Source organism: Halichoerus grypus, chromosome 5, assembly GCF_964656455.1.
Source record: "Halichoerus grypus chromosome 5, mHalGry1.hap1.1, whole genome shotgun sequence".
Classification (NCBI taxonomy): domain Eukaryota; kingdom Metazoa; phylum Chordata; class Mammalia; order Carnivora; family Phocidae; genus Halichoerus; species Halichoerus grypus.
In genome coordinates, this window is record NC_135716.1 from 31,524,929 (window position 1) to 31,545,031 (window position 20,103).

Sequence of the window (20,103 nt, forward strand, 5' to 3'; positions counted from 1 at the left end):
TAGTATGTATTAGTTTCCTATTACTTCAACACATCACTGGAAATTAGGTGTCTTAAAACAATGCAAGTTTATCATCTCACAATTCTGGAAGCCAAAAGTGTGAAATGAGTCTCACTAGATGGAAATCGAGGTATTGGTAGGCCTGCACTTCTCTTTGGTAGCTCTGGGAAGGAACACATTTTCTTACCTTCTCCAACATCTAAGGGCTGATGGCATTCCTTGGTTTGAGGCTCCTTCCCATCTTTAAAGCGAGCAATACCTGGTCAAGACCTCCCTCGTACCGCCATCTCCCGGCCTCCCTCGTCCTCTTATAAGGACGCTTGTGATTACATTGGCCCACTTGGATAATCCAGAATAATCTCCTCCATCTGAGGGTCAGCTGATTAGCAACCTCCATTCCATCTGCAGCCGTAATTCCCCTTGGCCTTAGAACCTGTCCAGTCACAGGTTCTTATGATCAGGACATGGTCATTTTTAGGGGGCCGTTCTGTCTACCACGTAGTATCAAAAAGATTAGGCACAATGACATTTATTGAGTACCTTCTGTATACAAGAATCATGATATAGAATAATTCATTTAATCCTTAGAACAACCCAATCAGGTAGGCATTGTTAGCCACCATTTTACAAATGAGAAAATTGAGGGAGAGAGATACTCAGCAACCTTGTGTTTAAAGTCACAGAGCCAGGGTGCCTGGGTGGCTCAGCTGGTTGAGGGTCCACCTCTTGATTTCGGCTCAGGTCGTGATCTCAGGGTCCTGGTATTAGGTCCACGTTGGGCTCTGTGCTCAGTGGGATTGAGGATTCACTGCTTGAGGGTTTGCTTGAAGATTCTCCCTCTCCCTCTGCCCCCCCCAAATAAATAGACAAATATTAAAAAAAAATAAAGTCAGAGAGCCAATGAAATGGAAAAAATAGGATTCAAAACCAGTTCTGTTTGAGTCTAGAACTTCCATTTTATCTCAAAATGTCTACCTCTTTCCCATCATATCTTTCTTTCCTTATTTTTCTGCAGATGTCATGGCCTCTTTTTGACAAGTGAAGCCACATAAATCTCTTCTTTTAAAATACTTTTACATTTTTAAGTGGTTGGAAAAAATCAAAAGAAGAGTTATATTTTGTGAAGAGTGGAAATAATAGGAAATACAAATCCCAGTGTCCATAGTAATGTTTTATTAAATACAAGCATGCTTGTTTGTTTGCTTATTGTCTACAGCTGCCTACGTATGGCCTCTCCCTTTTCCCTCTAGTCCCAGAGAAAAACATTCCATGGCCTCCAAAGGCAAGTGACCTAAGCAAATGTTCTGCTCCCAGTCTTCTCAAATTCCCTTAGTAAGTAGACAGGCCAGTATTACTACATAGAATAGAGCACAGATCTCTGCAAATCTCAGGCTCCAGAGCCCAGAAGAAGCACCTGACCGGGCTGGAGAGGGCCAGATGGCTCTGCCTTTGCTTTCTTAGAGGTAGTGAGAATTAGAGAGAATTTAGAGCTGGAAGAAAACTTAAACATGACCAAATCATCCTTCTATTTTACAGCTAATAAAAATGAGGCCCAAAGGATATGCATAGCTGGGCTTGGGTGGCACATGGTTATTTATAGCAAAGATCTAACTGCTGACCTAGAGTCCAGGTAGTGTGCCTCCCAGCTTAGGCTCTTTCTTCCACACCCACTAAACAAATTTGGTCCACCATCTGTTTTTTGTTTTTACAACCTGTTAGCTAAGAATTGCTTTTATCCACCCTCACCAGATGGTGAGGCCAGCATAGCCTGGCCAGGCTGCACTGGGCTGAGGATGTGCGATTGTTGTGGGAGAGACGCTTCACTCACACACCCTGTCCTGTGGATCCTCAAGGCAAGTAAAAAAAATGTTTTTAATGGAAATCATATTGAATACCATCCCTGTAACCTTTCTCTGGTGTGTGAATGAGGAATGATCCAGACTTTATCCTCAGAGAGAACTGTCTACTCCAGCCAACGACAACGTGAAGGATCTTTTATTTATAATCTCATTTAATCTTCACAAAAAATTTGAGAAATATGATACCCATTTTACAGATGAAGCAACCGAGACACAGAGAATTTAACCCATTTGCTACAGACCCAAACCAACCATGGTTGGTATCTAGCTTTTTTTTCTCAGAAAAGGTCATGGTCTTATCTCTAACACTTCCACATTGACTACCCCTGAACTCCAGAATAAAAAACAGTGAACAAAATTTTTTTAATTATGGTTTTCATTGCTTCCACCTGTGGCTCTAAAAGAATGTTTAAATAAATAGGACCTCTCTCGTATGAGTATCTTTTAAAACCAAGTAAGGAATACTGCATTACAGTTTGAAACAATACTAAAGCAAGATAAAATCCTGCTTTTTCTCCCATTAACATGGGAAGGGGAGAAAGCTTCAGCTCACTCCCTGATAGCAAGTGAAGGAGGATCCTTCGGAACTACAAATTAAATCTGAAGTATTTTGCCAGTTGACTCCCAATCGATTATTCCAAGTGTTTGTGATGCAGAGAATGTGATTTCTCCCACGGACTCTGAAGAGTGGTGCTTAATTATTCATCATGAAATTGAATTTCAGGGCTTGTAATCATGTAACTGTTCAAAATGGAATTTGTCACTGAAACACGTTGAGAGGAAATAGAGGATTATTTAACATCTACTCATCTCACTTCGAGATCAGTTTGAAATTGGATGTGTTTCGTGATTTCACGATGGCAGTCACATAAGGGCCATGTAAGCTAAACTCCTACATGTTTTCTGCTAATTTGATTGATTTAGGTCATTTTGTATCATGAATTGGAAAGAGTAGTACAGATTAGGGGATATAGATTCAAGCTTTTTCTTTCCTCCCAAAGGTTCAACTCCACAGAAACACAATTAACTTATGCTGAGCCATTCCTTGAGATGCTGAGAAAAATATTAGCTGACAAATGAAGTCTAAGGTAATAGGTGGGGAAAGACAATAACTATATTAAATGGAAGAATGAAGTGGTTCCAATTAGTTTTAATTTTAGTTAGAGGCAAAAAGATGCTTTTGAATTTTTTTTTTTAGATTTTATTTTATTTTATTTATGCTTAGCATTTTTTTTATTATGTTATGTTAATCACCATACATTGCATCATTAGTTTTTGATGTAGTATTCCATGATTCATTATTTCCATATAACACCCAGTGCTCCATGCAGAACGTGCCCTCTTTAATACCCATCACCAGGCTAACCCATCCCCCCACCCCCCTCCCCTCTAGAACCCTCAGTTTGTTTTTCAGAGTCCATCGTCTCTCATGGTTCATCTCCCCCTCCGATTTCCCCCCTTCATTCTTCCCCTCCTGCTATCTTCTTCTTCTTTTTTTTTAAACATATATTGCATTATTTGTTTCAGAGGTACAGATCTATGATACAACAGTCTTGCACAACTCACAGCGCTCACCATAGCACATACCCTCCCTAATGTCTATCACCCAGCCGCCCCATCCCTCCCACCCTCCACCACTCCAGCAACCCTCAGTTTGTTTCCTGAGATTAAGAATTCCTCATATCAGTAAGGTCATATGATACATGTCTTTCTCTGATTGACTTATTTCGCTCAGCATAACACCCTCCAGTTCCATCCACATCGTTGCAAATGGCAAGATCTCATTCCTTTTGATGGCTGCATAATATTCCATTGTGTATCTATACCACATCTTCTTTATCCATTCATCTGTCAATGGACCTCTTGGATTTGACACTATCAAAGATCACTGCAAGATTACTTTCTTTTTTTTTTTTAAGATTTACTTATTTATTTTAGTGAGAGAGCAGGGGGAAGGGCAAAGGCAGAGGGAGAGAGAATCTCCAGCCAACTCCTCCCTGTGCTGGGAGCCCGAGGCGGGGTGGCACTGCGAGGCCCCACGCCCAGTCCAGGCCCTATGCAGGGCTGGATCCCACCACCCTGAGATGATGACCTGAAAGATTACTTTCATCAGAAACCTCTAGTCTTGGGTTTGGATATAACCAGATGTAGGGTGGGGCCTCCTACATCTGTGTCTCACAATGACCTGCCTGGACTTAAATGACCAAAAGGCAGAAGACCATACATATTATGAATGAAAAAGAAGTTTAGTGAAAATGAACTAGAGGCATTTTATTTTATTTTATTATGTTAATCACCATACATTACATCATTAGTTTTTGATGTAGTGTTCATGATTCATTGTTTGTGCATAACACCCAGTGCTCCATGCAGAACATGCCCTCTTTAATACCCATCACCAGGCTAACCCATCCCCCCACCCCCTCCCCTCTAGAACCCTCAGTTTGTTTCTCAGAGTCCATAGTCTCTCATGGTTCGTCTAGAGGCATTTTTATTTAATCACCAGTGAAACAAAACACTGTGATCTCTAAGAGCAATAAAATAACTAGTACTTAAAAGAGCTGACAATTGTCTAATGATCAAAGTAAAAGTTAAAAATATCTAACCAAGGCCATATTATGATTTTTCCAACCATATCTGAGGTGATATGGTTCAACAAACAACATAGTTTTATAAAACGACAGCAAGAAAAACCATTTCATATCAGATACTCTGTTGTCCACATAGCCTTAAAGCTGACCTTAAGGAACAAATCAACTCATGTTGAGTTTAAATCAGATGCACAAATTTTTACATGACCAGTGAGGCCCCACATGCCCTAGAATCCTGAGAACTTCTCTCTCCTTGTCTGATGCTACTCTGTTCTCACTTTGCTGGCTGCTCTTTCATGCTCCAAAACTACCATTTTTTTCTTATGCCCCCACTTTTATTCCTTTTCAAATACAATTCCCAGAACCTGACAAGTCCCACACCTTCTCTTCATATAGCTGGCTCCTCTCTTCTGGGTCCCAGAGTAAGTCACCTCTAGCAAGGTCATTCCAGATAGCTTATCTAAATTGTACTCTTTCCTGTCTCCAACCACTTTTCTCCATCACTGCCTCTTGTTAATATCAGTTATAATATCATATCAATATTATAATATAATAATATATATAATAATATTATATATAATAATATATAATAATACTATTATTATACCTGTTAATAGCACTAATAACAATTTATAAATTATATGTGCATGTGTCTGGTAAGTAGTGCACTATCTTTTATCTCAATTAGGTTGTAAGTTTCATAAACGTTTCTGGTAGTGAATTTTATCTATCAATGTCTACCCAGTACCTGATAAACAAGTGTGTGAAGATTTAAGAAATGAGTAAGTTCAGACACCTCTTCCTATCTCCAAGCCACCTCCTTCAGACACGTTTATGGGTAATTGGTTAAATTCATGCCTTTAGAAAGCAGTTCTAAATCTAGTAATCATATTCTGGAACATATATTGAAAGGTAGAATAATTAGGTGATTTCTCCGAAATCCCAACTCATAAATGCTCCACTTTATTCTAGTGGTTGTGTGAGATAATCAAATCTAAGATACAATCTTTATCAACGAAAAGCTTATAATTTTATTGGAGCAACCCCTATACATGAATAGGTTAGATAATCAGATAACTATTCAAGATCATTAAATCAACTGGTGGAATAGTGAGAAAACTAAAAGTGACTGTCAAAGGATTTAAAAGAATTGAGACAGTCAGGGTATTCGTTTGGCTCAGCATAGGAGGAGAGGAGGAGAGGCCCAGAAAGAATCATTTTAGATGGGGAAAGGATAACATCCATGTAGCAAAAAGGAGCACAAAGAGCCTAGCTTAGAGATGATCTGTTGGGAGATCGTTTGGGTAGGTTGGGTAGATAGTGTAGCCTAATGGAGGGATATTAATGCCAGACTGAGTTGTGTCAATGTGAGTTCTTGGTCAACAAGTCGTCTTTGCAGATACAGGAAAGAAAAATGATTTGATAAAACTGGAGTTTTAGAAAAATCATCTAGCAGGACATATTGGAAGACAAAATGTTACCTGTAGCCAGACAAATAATGAAGTAAATGAAGCAATGTATAAAAGATGGCAATAAAGATGAAGGAAAAGGAATCAAAAATATATCAAAGGTTATTAGTAATTCCTTTTGCCTGAGAGAAAGGTTTTATCAAGCTGATATAAGTGACTGAGAAATTTTTTAAGACACTTACAAATTGAAGTTGTAATTTTTGTTAACCATGAAAACACACTTAGGTAATAAGAAACAACTTTAGAGAAAAGTTTATTCAATTTGAATAACCAAACAGTACATCAAGTTAACTTTTGACAGGCATTCGTCATGCATTCACTCACTACTAAGGGTTTTATTAGGTGAAGTGAACATGTTGTCAATTGACATTGAAAATAAAATAAATGAACAAGGATTTGAATTAAAATTTCCTTGACCCAGAATGGTACAGCTTTATTTCATGGCATGGGCTGAAACATTTTTGGCCTGTGTATAATAGAAGCTTTCTTAGCTTGACATTATTCTCAGATGTCATCTCATACCTCTTTAATTTATGCCAAGTTTTAAAAGTCTTTGAGAAGTTATGCACATAGGTCTTTTTAATGGAGACAAGCTACGAGGGAACATTGTGCTCTTTTGAAAAATTAGAGCAAGACTCTTTGAACATTTTTTTGCCCTTTATATTGCCTGGTTTTATAAATTTTGACTCTATTTCAATCTTTTAGTACGTAAAAGACACTTGCATAAATAATCTTCAAGAAAAATTGCTCTTGGGTCTTAGGGAAAAAAAAAAACTCTGCTGCATCATCTTAAAGCATCATAAAAAATCACAGATAAAAAGCTCAGAAAGTAATATTCACTCTGTTCAACAAAATCCCTTTTATTATCCATGCATTATAGACATTTAGAGGTCTGCTTTTCACAATGGATCACAATATCCATAAAGCATGTTGGTATACTCCTTTCAAAAATAATATACTACTATTTTTTCAATAAAATGTATTGGCATTCCCCCTATTTATAAAGGCAAATCCAGTCCTCTGAAACACATTTGAAAAATACAAAAAAAATAAAGAAGAAAGTGATTTATGTTCCCATCACATAACTTAATCACTTGATCTCTGTATAAATGAGAATCACACTACACATTCTGCTGTACAGCTTGATTCTTCCACTTGATAATATATAATCAGCATTTGCCATGCTTTTAAACATACTTCTCAAACATTTTTTAATGGCTGCTTACTGCATCTTATATGGTTGAACCATACTTTAATTTACTAATCATCAATAGAAGCTTTGTGACATTTCTTTATCATAAAAGATATTGCAGTTAATATCTTTGTGCAAAGAAATATGTATTTTTTTCATTAAAGTGTATTTATAGGATAATATGTATCTATTTCAGTATCTATATCTATATCTATCTATCTATCATCTATCTACATACACACACACACACAAAGTATATTTTACCAAGTTGTCTTTCTAATATCCATAAAACAATAATTTCATCTCAGGCTAACTTATCTATATAGTAACTCATTTGTGACTGTGTTACATGGCACCAGATTTTTCATTGGCTTTGTAATTTTGTCCTTTGAACTGGTCTTCAGTGAAAATTCTGTTGGAGCCATGCACACACTCTGCAATATGAAAGCATTTTGCGGCTGTTTCCTGCTTGCCTCTGATGGGGGGAGCCAATGAGATCATGAAAAAGTATGGTTTTAAAGATGTAGAAAGGGGGTTAGATTATCCAAGAACTGTGGGTCATATTGCGCATGCACTGCAGAATTTAAAGTATGTGTAATGTGTGTGTATTTGTTAAAGATCCCTTTTGAGTAGATGTGAGGAATTGGGTAACTATGTTATTGACGGGTATGCACCAATCAGTTTGCAACAGTGCAACCATGCTGATGGTTAAAAAACTGATATAATTTCATTCTTATCAGAAGTAGTTGTCATCTCATGCCCAAGTGCCTTGCTGCCATTTGGGCAGTCCTGACCCCGTGTCAGAATCAGACAACCAAAGTACCTGGTGCGGCAGTGGGCCTCCAGAATGTTATCCCAGAACTATTGCGCCGCATCTGCTCTTTTTAGTTGACCCCTGTCCTGTTGAGATTATATATATATATATATATAAATATATATATATATTTTTAATATAACTCCTGCTGGGGAATAATTACTAAGTACATTTTATAATAGTTTAGGGAACAAGTAATAGCAACTTGTCCCACTTTGGCTAGCATATGGGCATCAAAATAAAGAGAAATAAAGTTAAGAGTGATTTAGGAACCAAAATCAATGGGACACACTAGATAAGGAAGTTTAGGGGGGTGAGGAATACTTTGAAATGGCTGCCACAGAAAGCTTCTCTCAATTGTCATTTAAGCAGAGCTCTGAATGAGGAAGGAGCATGAGGAAGAATATTTTGGGCAAAGGCAGAACAGTAATAAAGGCTCTGAGGCAGGAAAGAGCTTGGCATGTCTGCAGACATCAAAGGAGAACAAGGTCAATGCATTCCAGGAAGTGGAGTGCATAAGGGAGGCGAGTGGAAGAAGAAAAGATTTGGCGAAGTAGAAGATAGGTACAGGCCTATAATGGCAAGAACGATCTTCCTTCTGTAGGGAGGGGAGACACCTCTAGAGGGCAGACAGATTGGCCCAGGTGCAATCGTTCAGTGGGTTTGGTTTCAGACACTGAAAGCAGCCCACTAGCTCCTCCATTTAGCTGTGAAGTAGGAAGCAAGGTAATCCGCCCAGACCAAAAGAGGTCAATATTTGCAAAAAAAAAAAGTGAAGATCTGAGTTGCTGTTTTGGAGAGCAGGCAAACATACTGGCCAGAAAGATACAACAGGATGTATAATCCTTAAATGAGCCAAAGGTTCTCCAAGTAATTTCGTAGGTCCAATGACGTGGATGTTCCCCACAATGAGGAACATAATTCCTAAGGAAAGTAGCTGCTTTAAAACGTATTCAAATAAATAATGAAATGATGGGCTTTGCTCTCCACGTTGTGACACTTCCTAAGTAGAACGTCTGAACCTTATTATTGCATATTTACATTTCTTCCACCTGCAAATTTTGATATATGAAATTTACCTCAGTACAATGCCTCTTTAATGATTTAATTTCATACGTTTCATCCAACCTGTTTTCAGTGAAAATAATGGAAGCCAAATGTGCTCTGCTTTGTCATAGTCCCACATGTGCAGTTCTGTAATTAAGCATAATTAAAATCAGCCTCTTCTGTCTTATTTTATATCCCCATCCCATATGCTATATGTTTCTTGCTCCTATTAAAAAGATGTAATTTTAATAAAAATCAACTTTGTTCCTTTCTTATATTGCTATGATTTTATAGCTTTTAAATCCATGATTACTAGGTTCAGGTGCTGGTGGTTATTAAGTTCTCCATATTTTTTCATAACAAAGCTTAAGGTAAGATAAAGGAAATGACAATTCTAAGCTTGTCTAGCCTTGAGTAAGAAGGCCCATAGTAATATTGGTGGGACTTGTGCTGGAATGAGTCTGGATTTAAGTAAACAATTGGTCCATGAATTCAGAATGAGAAAGGTGAATTTGTGTTAGGTGTGCCTCTGGAATCCCGGAATTGCTTATGCATTCAGAGGCTCAGTCCAGTCTATGAGAGTCTTCTAAATGAGCCCCAAACTCACCTCTAAGAAAGGGGGGAACATCCAAGCAAGTAGCTTTCACTCGTATTTGTTTTTTTCTTGATGTTCACTGACTCTACATGTTAGATTAAATTAAAGTAATTAGAGTGTCTCAGCCTTTGAATTGCACAGAATAGGTTACTGGAATGCCTCAGTGCTGACCCCCTTTAACTTTGGTGTAGTCTAGCTCCAACTGGGGCAGCTGAGATTTCTGGGCTGGTTGCTTCTACTACATTTAACCTTCTCTATTTACTCCCTGTGAGCCATGCAAATTTCACAGTTTTCTATATACACAATATCAAAAGGATAGGAAGCACTGGTTTAAATTACCATATAGTAATGAGGAGAAATGCTCGCTATATATTTATATAGCTATATAGCTAGCTATATAAATAAGATAACTTATTTAAAATAACTTATTTATTTTTTTATTCATTCTTTTTAAAATTTTTTTTATTATGTTATATCAGTGGTTCTTAAACTTTGTTTCATATTGGATTCAGCTGGGGAGCTTTTAAAAATCTTGATCCCCAGGGATATCGGGCTGGCTCAGTTGGAAGAGCATCCAATGCTTGATCTCAGGGTTATGAGTTCAAGCCCCGCATTGGGTGTGGAGGCCACTTAGTTAAAAAAAAAAAAAAAATCTTGATGCCCAGACTACATCCCAAGCTATAGCAGAATTTCTGAGAGGGAACCTAATTGAGAATTAGTGGTTTATAGGATTACTAATAATAGGGGACAAATATGGAATAGTCCAACTGTTCTTTTATTACAATTTATCTAATGTGTAGCTAAATGTGCAAATTACGTGCATCTACATATGATTCAATTTTTATGGCTTAATATATTTTTCACTTAAATTCACAAAACAGGAGCAAAAATAGCTGATTTACCTGCCAAAGTAATACCCAATCCACCAAAGTGGTAGATACAAAAGCCTTATGTGATAGCTTTAGTTTTATGAGCTGTTGTTTCTGGCATGTGGCGATTGAGCAAAATGTAAAATTATTATTTTTTTTGTTAATTAGTTATTTTATTTCTATGGTTTATGAATCTTGCTGTTAATCAGGAAGGAAAAAGAAGGCATTGGTTTGGATGAAGGGAATCACGTGAGGTTGTACTGTGAGCTCTTTTGTGTTTTGCTTTAGGAGACTGGATATATGGCAAGGAACCTGGGTGATGAGAGATTTGATAAAAATAATTGATATTTTTTCCTGAGGCTGTGAACACCTGAACAGGATACATGGTAAAAACACAAACACAAAACAAACAACTGAGTAATTAATCATCTGCAAAGACTGAAGTGTGGAAAACAAATTGGAAAAACTGAACCCTGAAACTCTGAGTTTTCTTTACGAGAAACTCTTGGCTAAGATATTACACTATTTTCCCTAACAGTGGGTATCACTTACCTAGTATCGTCACACTGAAGAATCTGAGACTGTTATTTCAGTCACAGAAGATATTTTGTCTTTTTTTTTTTTTAAGATTTTATTTATTTATTCATAAGAGACACAGAGAGAGAGGGGCAGAGGGAGAAGCAGGCTCCCGGCTGAGCAGGGAGCCCGATGCGGGACTTGATGCCAGGACCCTGGGATTATGACCTGAGCCGAAGGCAGACGCTTAACCATCTGAGCCACCCAGGCGCCCAGAAGATATTTTGTCTTAAACCAACTGGAACCAAACCAGAACTATTCTACAAATTGGTTTTAGTGAGTACATAAACCTCCCGAATTTATTTATACAATGGAATTTTGTGTTAATTTCCCTAGTGGCTTTGTTTGAGTAAGAGCTGATTGTTTTTCATTAGTTTCTCACAGAAGAAGCTGACCCAAAGGTATTGGGTGCCACGTTTTAATGGTCCAAAAGTTATCATACTGATTTACTAGACTCCAGATCACTATTTCAATTTAAGTCCTCAAGGGCTGAATTTGTCTACATCTGTATTTTATCTCATCACCAAATTTAATATTTTAAATTAATGTAATAAACATATTGCACTATCAAGAAACAAAATAAAAATAATAAATGTTGGTGCTGGTCCTTTCTTTGGCTCCATTTTGGTAGAGAAATGCTGAGGGTCAGTACACATTCACTCTGATAGGAGAGTGATTAGCAAGTTCCCAGACCCTCTTTTTGTGGCTTCTTCAAAAGAAGAAACAGCTGCTGATGTGACATACTAAGAAAAGGAAGAAAAATATCCATGAGCCCACTCAAGACAAGCACCAAGAAGGGTCTTAGAGATTGGAAGATGAAAACCCAAAAACATGGGCAATGAATCTCCAAGCCATCCATTTCCGTTCTTTTGACTTGCTGTTTTTAATCCTTTTGTTGGTTACAGCTGTGTTCTTTCCACAGATGAGCAATTGCATAGTGTTGTTAATTTTAATTTAACCTGTGAATCATGGTGATTAAGAGATCTATAATCCAGGCATGCTAATTAAGGGTCCTTTGTATGAGTTCTAGGAGTGGACAAAAGCCTTGGGTATCTACCCATTGGCCATGTTTTGTGAGCCCTTGGCCTCATCCAGCAATGAGGACATTTCATTGGGTTTTGCCTTTTAGGATCAGTTCTACACCATGTCTCAGCCCATGTTAAGGCTTTTCAGAAACATCAATGGAGTCGGAGAAAAATAGCTTATTGCACTGCCTTTCTCGCTCTTTTTGAGGGAGAGAGGCTGTGTGCACAACAAATAAGAGTGTCTGCAATATACATGCCCACGCTTATTTATTTAAAGAGTTATCATTCATCATTGTCAGAGACCCTAAGGGCCAGAGAGCCTTACTACCAGTGTCTCATGTTCCTTGTGAGTTTTTCCAAATGTTTAGAAGGCTAGTCACAGTGACACCTAATGCAAGAAGTAGGAAATATTTTTAAATTTCTAAAATTGATTTTTGTCTTGTTTTGTTTTTTTAAAAAGGAGATTTCTGTATAGAGCTGAGCTATATAGACCACAAATTATGCTTAGAGATTTGGAGGTTTCCAATGCTTTATAATTTTTATTCTTTTTCTATATTTATACCCCCCCATCACAGATCAACTTGTACAGAACTTATTCAAGGAGTAAGTAAGCTACTCTTGTTATTGACATGCTATTTATTTATTTATTTTTAATTTTTTTATTATTATATTTTTTTTTTCTTGTGATGAGAACCTTTAAGACCTACCCTCTTATCAACTTTTGGATATACATTACAATGCTAGGATTTGGGATTTTTTTTTAAGATTTACTTGTTTATTTATTTTAGAGAGACAGAGAGTGAGAGAGAGTCAGTGGGGGGAGGGGCAAAGAGAGAGAGAATCTTTAAGCAGACCCCCCACTGAGTGCAGAGTCAGATGCTGGGCTTGATCCCATGACCCATGAGATCATGACCTGAGCTGAAACCAAGAATCAGATTCTTAACCAACTGAGCTACCCAGGTGCCCCAACAATGCTAGTATTTGAATCAACAAAATATACATCCATTTGCAAACACTACAAGGATATGATCCACAAATCACCAATTGGCACTGAATTATTTGTCAGGTTTTTCATAAAACAGGCATCTGCCAATAGGGGTTGACAAACTAAATTCATTCTTCGAATTTTTGTTCTGTATTCTTAGATATTATCTTAATTTTTTTTTTCAAATTTTCTTTTGAATCTTCTTTGGCACTATATTTTAAATGTCCAAGACTTTTTTTATTTCCCTTTATCTTAGCATCCTGTTCTTATTTTATGGTACAAAATCTTTTTGAATCTCTCTGAGAATACATATTTTGTTTCTTAAGGTTATATATTTTCTTCTGTTCAAGGAAAAAAAAATATTTTTGGTTTACCTACATTTCTCCTTTGTTCTGAAGACTCTCTTGAAATATTTGGTGTGAGGACTGGTAATTTATTTAACTTTAGGAAAGGAGATGAGGATGCTCATTGGGATCTTTGCATATATGGGTAATTTATCACCTGTCAATTTTGCTTTAGGGTTAACAGGCAAGATCCAACCGTTATGGGGTAAGCCTTACAAGTACCAGAAAGTCTGAATGGAGCTGACTCTGGGATGTGAGTAGCCCAATAGTTTCCCTCATTCTCCCCAATTTTTCTACTTTACTAAAAAAATACACATAAAATGTTACCCATTGTTTACCTGGCAGAGGGAAATAATCTACACCCACTAGGGTTTGCCTTATAAATGATCTGAAATTTAAACAAAGCAAAAGAGATGATTAAATATTCTTTTAGTGCACTCCTGGGATTTATATCTTATTGTCTGTGTTGTTTTTATAATTCTTGGAATAGAGATTAATTTTCAGGTTTTTGTTTAGTAGAGATGCAAATGATTTCTGTCAAGTAGAAAAGATAATCCTAGAGATTGTAGTTTATGTCCTGACTGGACATTAACAAGCTTTATATCTAACCCAGCACTCTTGCCCTACGATATTTTTTATTACATTACCTCCCTGTAACTTTATTGGCTCCTTCCTTAATTGAGTTAAAGATCTTTGACGTGTGTTCATTTATATTTATATGAGAGTCATGCTCTTACCTCTTTGAATATTATACTTTAACAGCTATTAAAGCTTAATCAGCTACAGATGACCGGGAACGAGTCTATGGTCCAATAAAAATAAGATTTGTTAATTCTTAACAAGGGAGTGCACTCCAGAGAAATTCTGCTGGACAAGAAGGAGGAGGAGAGTGTCTTTTGTAAGGTTTGATTTTTCACTGAAGGACTCTGAAGAGGACTAAGGGAGGTGGTTATCAGTTCTGGATTTGTTGCTCTTTTTGAGGCAGGATTGGAAGAAGTGGGATTAACCAGGCACCAGGTACTGTTAAAATGAGAGACTTAGCAAGTCAGTATCCCCAGTAATAAATGAAAATTGCAAAATGGGTCAGGAGCATCACTGGTAAGAAAGCAGTGGTCAGTCAGAGAGGGAGTTGTTACAGCATTTTACAGTTGCTATAATTTCTTGAGTGAAACAGTATTTTCTGTTAACTTTGCAGCTGGCTTTATCTGTTTTGTTTTCAGAGCCTAAATAATGCCAAGGTGCTCTTTGCTTTTTCTGTTTGAGCTGATTTTCAGTCTTTTAGTCCTGGATAGGTTTTTCCTCTTTTACAACATAAGAAGGGTGGGAAATGGCAGGTGAGGTAGACGTTTAACACTACACCACCTCCACTTAATCTTGCTTTTAAATCCCATTTCTCTCTCTCTCTGATCACCTATGCAAAACTCCATTCCTGAGTCTGGGGGCTGGCGGGGCGGGGGGGGGGGGAGGTGGTCAGGAAACTTTTTCTGTAAAAGGCCAGATAGGAAATATTTTGAAGGCCAAATGGTTCTTGGTCCCAAGTGCTCATCTGTGCCATCATGACATGAAAGCCCTCAAAGAAAATACACCCATGAATAGATGGAGATAAAACTTCATTTATAGAAATAGATGGTGGACTACTTTTGGCCCATGGGTCATAGTTGCCAGTCCTGATCTAATGATCAGCGCCCTATTCTACTACAGTGCCCACATCTTTCCTAAGCTGTGACTTCCTTTACTGAGTCATCCTTCAACAGTCCTGTTTGATTCTGATGTTCCGGGAACTGGTTGAAATCTCTCACTTACTTGTAGGCCCCCTTCTTTTTTCCACATAAAGTTTTTTATTACAACCAATAGCTCCTTTTTATTTCACCTCATTGTTACACCTTTTCAATTTCCTTTATCACCTCTTTAGTGAGGTGTCTTGTGGGATGGGAGGGAAATTCTTGTGTCAGTTTGTCATCTTGAACTGTAGACAGTATAAAAACTTTTTAATAAAAGTGAGTAAAAATAAAGTTACTTGCATTGCCCATTAGGGTATGACTATAATGACTATTTTTTCATCTGTCAGCATTTCTTAAGGTTCCAAATTTGCATATCACTGTATTATTGAATAATGCAGGCATAGTTTCCCATCTAAAAAAGCTTCATACCCCAAAAAGCTGGGAGTAATCTGCAGACCGGTATAATAGACTAAATATATCAAACCATAACATTAATGAGTAACTATATATTTAATCAATACCTGCAAAGTTAAAGTGAGGTGATACCACACAAGAGACTTGATTCTGAAAAGCTAACTGGTTTATTATATACATAGAAAAATTTTTAAATCAAATATTTCTGTTTGGTTTTCAATTATCACCCTTCCTTTTCTTTACGTTATTTCATAAAGGTATAGATAGATACAAGATGCCAAATGGAGATCAATGTATGGATTTTATAAATAGCATTATTTTTCTGAAATACCATTAATTTTCTGAAAAACTCAGATTAGAAAGCATGTCCAAGATCTGAGGCCAAGGTAGGGACCTGCTACTACTTATTACAAATCTATTTTGACATCTATTTATGGGAAGAGCCGAGTTTTCAAGCTAGACTGCAAATATATTTACCTAGCCAGATGCATGGATTGTTGCGAGCTTCCTCAGAAACCCAGTCACTAACAGAATAAGGTATATAAGAGAACATATTGGGTGTTCTAGGCTTGCCTCCAGAAGCAGAAATGGAGAGGAAGCCTTGACTCACCATAACAATGCATGAGACAGGCAGTGCAAGAGATTGTGGAAAGTTCTTACTTTTAAAACATAGTGATGTTACCTACTGAAAGAATCTAATAGATATTTAGGCCATTACCAGTTAGATTAGTTCTTCCAACATTAGAGTAAACAAGGGATGGAAAGAGAAACAAGGATTCTCTTCTATATGCTCCCCGTTGTGGAGAGAAATGGAGATCTCTTTACTTATGGTAAAAGAAGATGGAGCTAAGAAGAAAAGGGCTCCTCCATCCCCCCAAAAAACATTAAAGTAAATCAGATTATACTATTACATAAATGCAACTAATATCTTATTAAATGGGTAACTTAATCTACAATACGGATAAAGTCATGTCAAAATCTTTTTTTTTTCTAACCTTAAGGTATGTGGAAGATTTCACAAAGGAAATGGACCTTGAGGATTATAAGTAAGTCACTAAATGCCTAGTGGAGTGGAATCAGTCATAAACTAGTTAACAATGTGCATATCTTAATGGTATGAATTTATAGAGCTCATCCTTTTAGAACTAGCAAATGGCAGCCTCAAGTCACATATGCAGAACCTTCAAGAGATCTTCTTCAATAGCACTTCAGCAGATAGTAATTAGGTTTGGACTCCAGCAGCCTGCAGCTGAGGCTGTGTCATATGGTGAAGGCAGCTTACGCACCACAGCATGACTCACATAAGGTAAAAAGTAAAACGAATCATCTTGGCTCCTTGTCCTTTCAAAATAGAAAAAAAAAAAAAATAGGAACAAGCTTCCACTTGAGGTAAAATTGAAAGGGAAGCACCCAAAGTCCTGTGAAAGAAGCAGCATCTTAAAGAGTTTTAGCGCTGTGACTATAGCCAAGATCTAATCCAAAATTACACAGACTTTATCAAGAGCCAATCAACCACTTAATTACACTTTTCTTCACTGAATCAGCTCTGCATCATCCAGCAACTCTGTTAGATGTACAATGCATTACATTCCTCAGGATATTCTTTCAGGTATACAAGGAATTAAAGGGCAAAATAATACCTCTCTTTATTCAAACTGTAATTACTGATGTAAAGTAAGAACCACATATGCCATTCCTTGGTGCAAACCATTTGAGTCACCTTTTCTGAAAAATTACTTATCCTATTTGTCCATGGCACGTTGACTGTGAGTTACTATCCAGCATACACAACTCCCCTCCCCCGCCATCACCATTGTATCAGCTTAGATGTTATCAAGAGGAAATAATTCACTGGATTAAAAAGTAAGGTGTGCTATAAGAGAACTTTTTAAATTAACAATAAAATCATGACCCTCATACAAATACAATATAACCATGTGTCAGAGATTTTATTTAACTTATTAATGAATGAGCGAACCAGCAAAGGTATTAAACACTGGCTCAAGGACAAGCGGAAGAGATGACATATAGGCAATAAAGCATTGCTGAAATGATTAATAGATAAAAAACTGGCTTCTTTCTCAGTGGTTGGGAGAATTAATATATCTCCATTGGGGAAAAAAGTATTTGCATGACTATGGAAAGGAATGATTTGCATTAATATCAGTTTTATAGTTTACAGAATTATAAAATAACTATAATGACAATGAAATGCACAAACCACTCTAGATCTAGATAATCTGGAAAGGTGTGCTGGATAGTATCTAGTTCCATAGAACATGCTATCTTTTTTGTTTCTTTTTATTTCCTGGTAGACACAGGACTAAATTTAGATTTCCATTCAACAAAACCACTAAACAGAAGATTATGTATACATTTAATAGAATCATTTTATCTTATTCTACTTTGTGTGTATAGAAGATACACCCAAAGTTAGCCAGGATAGTTTGCTTTGTAAATACTGAGGAAGCTGAAGTCTACTTTTCATTGACTTCTTACTATTTCATGACTTTCAATATATTCAGTCATCCAGATGCTCCTGTTGATTCTTCTTTTGCAAGTTATCTTACACCTTACCATTATTTTTCATTCCCATTGCTACTACCTTAGTCCAACCATTTAGCGAATAAACCACTATACAGTTGGATTAGGGTACCAATGGTTCTCTCTTTTTTGAATCTCTTTTTACTGTGATGGGTACAATATTGCTAAATTGGCAACACCATTTTCACATGACTATCCAATCCAAAATCTTTTAATGTCTCCAGACATTTTAACTTTACATTCAAGGGCAATTGGTTATTGAAAGGCAACTACAAGACGGATGAGCCACCTTAAGTCCCTTTTTAAACAAACCAGTGGATAACTAAGGTAAGAATCACTGGAGATTGTACATATCAAAACAATTGATAAAATACTATTCAAAACCTAATAGTACTACATGGATTTTTCCATGCTTCTTCCACATAATTTATTTTGCAATTACTAGTGAAAGAAATTGGTAATAATAAGCCAGAAAATACACTGCCTAAGTTGAAATCCTTTCTGACACTTTCTTTCAAGGTTGAACACACAATTGTCTAACCCCCCTCCCCCCACCCAAGAATAAAGATTACCTCAGTGAAAAGCCTAGGGTTCCTGTGCACAGGGTGTATCAGTAGATAAAAAGTTTGATGTGAATGTTTTCATCAGTTTCTTACTCACAAGTCTACTAAATGTTACACTAGATTTTGCGTACTTGAATTCATTTATAAAAATATTCCAACAGACAGAAGTTGGCAATAGTTGAAAGAAAATTATATGTGATGTAACAAGAGAAATTTTAAAAAATTCATTAATTTAGATCCATTAATTTATGATCACAACAAAGACTATTCAAAAAGTAATATTTTACCATCTTCAACTATATATCTTATTTAATCCAAGTGAATAAAGTGGTACCAAAAAGGGAAAGAAGGCAATTAACATTAAATACCTACTATGTGCCAGGCACAGTTTTGAATTTCCCTGTGCTAGGTTAAACTCTGTGGAGATGCTTTAGTGCATTAATAAGAATAATTATCAATGAGTACATTATTAATGGTCTTTATTTGGAGGTCTCACAAAGCACATTCTGACACAAGAATTTGCAGGCAAGTAGTTTATTTTGGAAACAAATCCAGCAAGCACTCTGAGTAGAAGTGAGACAAGGAAGGGAAGACAGGCAGTAAGGAGCTCCTAGTAAGCAGGTTTTCTTTGTGGGCAGCACAAGAAAAATCCCATTTGCAACCCTCTGAGAGATTGTACAAAACATGCCTTAGAATTTTTCCACTGAGAGGTAAGCTGGAAAGGTAGGAGGCAGTTGGAGTATTTGTTCACTAACTCCTGTCCCTCAGTGGTTAAGGATTTCTACTGAGGCATTAATCTTTCAGAACTACCAATCAGTCCTGCAAAAGTGCTAAGCATGTTTGATGCCAGAGAATATCCTTAGACAGAAAGACGTAGGAAGTCACTGTCCTGTAAGGGAACCATCTGCAGAAGTAGACCATGGGGACATGAGTGGGGCATTTTTGTATCTACTACATTAAATCAATGAAATGTCATTATGCTAATCATTGAGGGGACACCAAAGAAAAAGAAAGCTTAATGCAATTTTTACAAGTTGAATCTATTTATCATGTACAAACTTGGGTACTAGGAGTACAATAATAAAATACAACCTGTTCTTGTAGGGAGCTTATATCAGCATTGGAAATATATCATCACATTCTAAGATAAAAGATGTAGAATGAAAGAGTTATAGAAATTTAGAGTAGATGGAGTCCTGGATGAGAGCCTCTTTAAAAAGCAAACATAAATTGAAGTTAGCATTGAAGTACTTAATTGTATTCAGATAGGAAGAAGGATAAAAAAAGATATTTTGGGCAAATAGAAAAATCTAAACAGAGATACCGAAGTGAGGTTTTAAAGATGAATTTTGTTACAGGATTGAAAAGACAAGAGACATGAGTACTGTTGCATGTTGTTCAATCGTCTGTTACTGATGTGTTGAAAGCCTGGACTAAGAAGGTAGTAATGGAATGGAGCCAAGGAATTGTGCCACTTACTACCCAATAACTCACT

General features: G+C 36.8%; 1 long non-coding RNA gene across 1 annotated transcript in view; it reads right to left on the minus strand.

The window, feature by feature from the left end:
• Positions 1-586: 586 nt before the first annotated feature.
• The window catches only part of LOC144381714 (uncharacterized), a 113,022-nt gene continuing 93,505 nt past the window's right edge, over positions 587-20,103 (minus strand). Inside the window, exon 3 of the long non-coding RNA XR_013447484.1 lies at positions 587-845. This is a non-coding gene — a long non-coding RNA (uncharacterized LOC144381714). The remainder of the gene's footprint in view (positions 846-20,103) is intronic.